Genomic DNA, 7,183 nt, shown 5'->3' with positions numbered 1-7,183 from the left:
CCGGCATGTTCCTGTCTCCAGGGTAACCGCGCTGCCGCTCGCACGTGCCAACTCATCGGTGTGTGTGTGCGCGCGCGCGGAATGCTGAACGCTAGATTTGCATGTGCTGACATCTCCACCCGTGCAGAAGAGGCTGTGGGGTTTGTGTGTGTGTGTGTGTGTGTGTGTGTGTGTGCGCGTGCGTGCATGAATGCCGACACACTCATCTGCGTGCTTGCTTTGAGTGTGTTTCTGGTATTTTTCAGAGTGTTTTGCGTTTCAGAGAGGTGCTTCTTTTTGTTTTATTGCTCGAGGACGGCATGCAATGTTGTTAGGACTTTTCTCTGTGATATATATTGAGTTGCCTGAATATTAGGACTAGCATGGAATAGAGCAACAGTGACCAAACACCTTTTCCATACCCGGCTTGGTTCAAGAAGTATTATGTTGTCTTCTCCGTAAGCATTTGGAAGAAGAAGAAAAAATAAATAAATAAACAGAAAGTTCTCATTGTGAACCAGAGTCATGAACCAACCCAGCCAGGTCAGAGATGAATCACTGAGTAAAGATTTTGAAACAAAAAGACAAATATGTACACTTAAAATGATTTATGAACGTTGCAATATAAAACTTTTTATTTAAGGCCCGTTTACACCATGATCGATCTCTGTAGGTACTAGCAATGCATGGTGACCTTTTGTTTTAATCCTTCATCAGTGGAAACAAAATGGCTGTGAATGACATTGTCCCTCTGTGTTGTTATCATTATAGTTGTGCTGTGGTCTCCAATAGATCAACATAATGACTGAATAATTATACAATAATTATTTCTGCCAGAATTATTAACAACCAACATGTTAGTAATAAGCGCTATTCGGACGTTAATTGTTTTTCATGTGAATGTCTGTAAAAATACATTTACATTGCACCTCAGTGATAAAAAGTAATTTGGATGGCGATTTATTCACATTGGAGATCTTTAATAAACATAAAAAAATCTAAAAGGTGTGTATTGAAGAAAAATAATGACAAATGTCATAGAAACAAAAAAGCATGTTGAATTGCACTAATTGAAAAAAAAAAATAATGCATTGTATTAACAGTACTTGATTTTTAATGCCTTGTATTTTCATGGTTTGCACTTTAAGGGTCTGAAATTTAACATAGTTGTTTATTTAAACTGAATATTTCAATTCAATACATTTCGGCCTCCAGTGATTGTGAAAATACAATAATCGAGATAGACAATTATTGCACCCCTTTCCAGTGATGTGCTTTTGCTCCTCCATAAAAGCCCAATTTCACGTGCAAATCAGTAAAAACATAACTAATGTGGCTTTTTCGCAAAATGGGACATGCTTGATTTATCAGTTTGTTTATTATTCATGTTATTAAAAGCATGAAAGAGAACTTGTGCTGTTCCTCAGGAGGCTTTCTGTGCATGCGCTCAGAAACTGAACAGAAGATGGACATGTCAACTTTTAGCTTAAGGTGCGTACCTAAATGGTCAAATACATGCAAAAATGTGTCAAAATGGTGATTATTCACGTATAATAAGAAAACATAAACAGTTTAGGATGGAAATACGTGCACAACAGTAAATTGGATCCGTGGGCCTCTTAAAGTGACAGCAGCCTAATATCCCTGCTGCTGACTGTGTGCTTAATATTAATCAAACAACAAAAGACAGAGAAAATCACTCACTGCTCTTGACTGAAGGCCTTTTTTTTAGCTTTCATAAGAAACAAAGAAAGTTTAATTCTTACAGTGAAGACTATGCTATTTTATTTTACATTCAGTTATTCAAGGCTGTTATCTGAATACAGCATTGAATAACTACCAATTACCGTCCGAATCGGGCTTAAGTATTAAACAAAAAAATTGTGAAAAAATGCTGGTAATGCTTAACTCGCGCTCATAGTTTTGATTACAATAAATCACATCTGGTTGAATAGGGATGATTGCATACCCTGATAGCACATCACGGAGATGTCTATTTGACGTCTGTTATTTACATCTGCAAGACGTATTTTTTAGTGTGTTGCTCATCTGCAGTACATCTATAGGACGTTTCTTATCAGATGTCAAATAGACGTTTAAGTCGTGACATTTAAGTCCATTTAGTTTAGAAGATGTCTTTAAGATGTTTATGATTTACAATGTATGTAAAACTTGCGTCTGAAAGATGTCTATCAGATGTTTGTACACAGCAGATGCTTTCCAGATGAAGCGATCTTTAACAGACATCTAACAGATGTACGTGTGCTATCTGGGTATAGCCACAGAAATTCAGAATCAGAAGAGCTTTGTTACCAAGTATGTTTACACACACAAGGAATTTGACTTGACGACAGGAGCTTCCAGTGTAGAAGAAAGTACAACATAGTGCAGACATACATAGGAATAACACAGTAGGGATGTAATATAACCTTAATATAAAAAATCAAATCAAAAATTAAATAATGTACTATATATACAGCAATAGAAGTATAGAAGAAAAAAAAGATAATTGTTTAGATAAATGTACAGGTATGTTATTAGTGTGCAGATATGCTATTTACAAAGTGTGCAGTTTAATATAAATATGTCAGATAACTATGTTAGCTGTGATGGACGTTGTAAGATTAATTGTTCAGGTTGAATAAAGCCTGCGGGGAAAAAGCTGTTTTTGTGCCTGGCTGTTCTGGTGGTCAGTGCTCTGTAGCGCCGACCAGAAGGCAACAGCTGGAAGAGAGAGTGGGCTGGGTGTGAGGGGTCCAAGGTGATTTTTTTAGCACTTTTCCTCACTCTGGAGATGTAAAGATCTTGGGGGCTGGGCAGAGGGGCACCACTGATCCTTTCAGCAGTACTGACTGTCCGTTGTAGTCTCTTGATGTCTGATTTGGTAGCTGAACCAAACCAGACAGTTATGGATGAACACAGGACAGACTCAATGATGGCAGAGTAGAACTGTTTCAGCAGCTCCTGTGGAAGGTTGAATTTTCTTGGCGAAGGAAGTACAACCTCTGCTGGGCCTTTTTTGCAGTGTCCCACTTCAGGTCCTGAGAGATGGTGGTCCCCAGGAACCTGAATGACTCCACTGCAGTCACAGTGCTGTTCATTGATGGTGAGTGGGGGGAGAGCAGGGGGGTTTCTCCTGAAGTCCACGATCATCTCCACAGTTTTGAGAGTGTTGAGCTCCAGGTTGTTAAGACTGCACCAGAAAGCCAGCTGCTCAACCTCCTGTCTGTAAGCAGACTCGTCTCCGTCCTTAATGATGCTGATGACTGTAGTGTCGTCTGCAAACTTCAGGAGCTTGACAGAGGGGTCCTTTGAAGTGCAGTCATTCGTGTAGAGAGAGAAGATCAGTGGGGAGAGCACACATCTCTGGGGGATGCCAGTGCTGATGGTGATAGTCCTGGATGTGAGTTTGCCCAGCCTCACTAGCTGCTGCCTGTCTGTCAGGAAGCTGGTGATCCACTGACAGATGGAGGTGGGCACGAAAAGCTGTGTGAGTTTGTCAGAGAGAAGGTCAAGCATGATGGTATTAAAGGCCGAACTGAAGTCCACATATAAGATCCTTGCGTAATTCCCAGGTCTGTCGAGGTGTTGCAGGATGTAATGCAATTCCATGTGGACTGCATCCACAAAAGTAGGCAAAGAGGATCCAGCAAGGGTCCAGTGATGTCCTTCAGGTAGGCCAGGACCAGTCTCTCAAGTGACTTCATGACCACAGACGTGAGAGCGACAGGTCTGTAGTCGTTAAGTCCAGTGATTTTGGGCTTTTTGGGAACCGGAATGATGGTGGAGTGTTTAAAGCAGCAGGAAACTTCACACAGCTCCAATGATCTGTTGAAGATCTGTGTGAAGATGGGGGCCAGTTGGTCAGCACAGACTTTTAAACAGGTAGGTGAAACACCATCTGGGCCTGAAGCTTTTCTAGATTTCTGCTTCCTGAAGACCCGGTTCACGTCATCTACACAGACCTTAAGCACAGGTTGAATGGTGGGGGAGGGAGGGAGGGGGATTGCAGGGGTGGTAAGTGAATGTGTGAAATGCAGATCGGAGCAGATGGGGGGTGGTTGACTATCCTTTTCAAATCTGCAGTAAAACACATTCAGATCGTCAGCCAGTTGTTGATTCTCCACAAACTGTGGTTAAATGTGATTAAATTAAAATATTTAATCACATTTGAAGCTCAAATCAAATCTGAAATTTCCACATTTGCATACGGTCATAACGCCACACAGCTCCGGTAATACTCTACATTGAAAACGAATGACTTCTGGTCTGTTTAACCTGAAAATGTCTGATTTATTAATATAAGAGGTATGATTATTCATCTGTGTCAAATCTTTTGTTAAGTTATGACGCTTTGACTGTCGGGTAGAAGTCTGCTGCGGAGCTTGTGTCGTTGTTGGGTTTTGAGTGTTGGGCATTGAGGGTGCAAAGGGGGCACTCACGAGCACCCTTCTGAAAGCTAAAATGATGAATGGGACACCCTATGGTCTCATGGACTTAATGAACATGCGCACGCGGTGGCCATTGTAAGACCGCAAGTGCACATGAAGTGTGCCATTTGGGACAGGGCCCCTGTACCCAAAATCGCCCCCTATACCCTGAAATAGGGCACTGTTTGAAGGGACAGCCATTTTAAGTGGTGTCAGAAACCTTAGTGGACATTATTGAGTGCACTCATTCAATCCCACAATGCACAGCAATAACAAGTTTACAACTTATGTATGCTCAACCGTAAGAGAATACCCATAATGCACTGTGAGAGTCACGCTCCGAATAAATTCCTACGCCTTTCCAGAAGATGGCTCCCGCAGCTGAATCATCCATCATTCATTAATTTTACAAAGTGCTTGTCCACGGTGTACTGCCTAATACAATAAAGGTATAAATTCATTGCAAATTGATTATTAAATTGTTTAATTAGGTTTTATACATAATTTCCATGACAGAGTTCATGATAAATACTACTGGAGCTGCCAGTTTCAAATGATTATTAACCTGTTGAGTGCTAGGTCCAACATATGGGATTTTTATTTCCGTTCACCTGGAAGTACGGTCCCACATATAGGATTTAGTACGTTCGGTGACGTCACATAACCACCAAATTCAAACTGCTTTTTTTAGCACTTTGGCTAACGCCAAGACGGCTGCACTTGTCATATAATCACAACTATGCAGTGTTTTCAACCACATAATGTTTATTTTGGGTTTCAGACATTTAAATACACGTAAGTGCTAGTAAAACAATAAATTTAGAGTTTGTAAAATATACATGGATGTCTAAGGAAGCAGCAATAACAATCTATTCAAATATAATTTGGCGACGTGTTCCATTCATATCAGATATACATAGAGTAAGTAACTATAAAGTTTACACTTTTCTTCTCCCAGTTCACCAGCCACTTACTTTCTTGTATTTCAGGATAAATTGTTTAATTTATGTGCTATACATCCGACTGATGAGACTCTCTGAACTGCAGTGCGAACAAACATGGCAGCGCCCATCTCATGTTATCACCAAGATTATTTATATAGGTTTTTAAAAGACAAAAGACACAGACTTACACGTATTTGTGTAACGAAATATCAGATAGTTGATGACATGGTAAGCAAGTTTGAATATTTTCATTCACTCCATCTAGTGAACTGTATTAGTGGCATAATGTAGGGAATAGTGAATGAGGGTATAGGGGGCGATTTCGGATTCGGAAGATGGTGGACAATATCTTTGATATTTGCATATGATTGTTGCATTTCACCCCCTAGTGGTAGTCGCGCAGAACTTTCCCATTGGGCTAATCAACATAAATAATGATTAAGTAAATATAAAATAATTATTTGTCATAATTATTCATAATTCATGTTAACAGAATAACATTAAAGTGGGAAAATACTGGTAATTCTCACCTCATGGTCAAAGGCTGCTTTAGAATTAGAACAATTAATCAAACTTTATAGTTTTATATTTATAATTATCGTTATCATTCTTGGTGTGAAAAGGCATTCACAGTCATTGTTTGATTTAAAGTAATACATTTTTAATTTGCTGTGAATTTAATGAGGATTCAGCTATTAAACAACTGACTGTGACTTCAGAACGTTTATTTGTTATCACACTGTTTATATGCCAAAGTCAGTTAATTTGTGTAGAAAACAAATAGGATTTTACTGCTTTACTGCTTAGCTTCTGCTCTGAAGTTTCTGAATCTGGGCTGTTTTTGTTTTAGGGAGTGTTTGTTCCTGTTATGTTTCTAGCTCAGGCTTGTGTTTTTGTGCGAGTGCCAGTGTTTTGCCCAGCTACAGGGTTGAGCACTGGCATTGGGGAAAAAACAATCAAATAAATAGCATAGGAAGTGAGTGACGGCTCAAATGCCCAGCCCCTTCCTGCCGGTTCTGCACCGTCCCCTACCGCAAGTGTCAGGATATTTCCTCCCTTTGTGTGCACTCCTGAAGGGGGCCAAAACGTCTGTCAGCCAACACACTCACGTTTGAGCACTCGGAGGTCTGGACTCTCTAAAACATCACCCTTTATTTTGCCTGGATGCTCTGCTGTTGCTAAGCATAAGGTCATCGCACCACTCCAAAAGCTCTATGATATCATAGTTGAGTCAAAGTGAAGGTTCTATCAATCTGCAAAAAAAACCAAGCCTGGTTCTTGGCACCTGTTTGCGCAATAAATATTCTGTAATATTTCTATGTGGGTGTGTACAGGAGCCTGTTGAGATTGACATGTGACTGTATTAAAATCAGGAGGCTGGAACTTAAACAGAAAAATAGAGAAAACATGAGCTAATACAGTACCAGGGGTGGGAATTGCCATAGACATCTCTATTCAGTAATGCAATGATATTGTTGCCGATGCAACTGATGTAAAAACTGAGTGAGAGAGGACAGGTTTATACTGATAGGTCTGTGCGACCGTGATCTATTAGAGAGACTCATGGTAGAAACTGCAGAGAATAAATATAACAGGAGTTTTTTGTATGCTTTGCTGCTCAGAGATGCATGGGCTTCTGCTAGAGGAACATTTACATGCAGCTTTGTTTGTCTGAAAAGGAGAGCGCTCGCGAGACGAGAGGCAGACAGACATGTCGAAAGCCCACCCTGTGTCCCGCCGTCTCCACAGTGCTGGAGAGAAAGGAAGACAAAGACTTGTATGAGAGCAGCAGCAGTCTAGAGGCTTCTCCAGCGTGTCTGGGAAAACTGG

Source organism: Cyprinus carpio, chromosome A3 (assembly GCF_018340385.1).
Source record: "Cyprinus carpio isolate SPL01 chromosome A3, ASM1834038v1, whole genome shotgun sequence".
Lineage (NCBI taxonomy): Eukaryota > Metazoa > Chordata > Actinopteri > Cypriniformes > Cyprinidae > Cyprinus > Cyprinus carpio.
The sequence above is the reverse complement of the archived record's forward strand: the minus strand, read 5'-3'. Positions refer to the sequence as shown.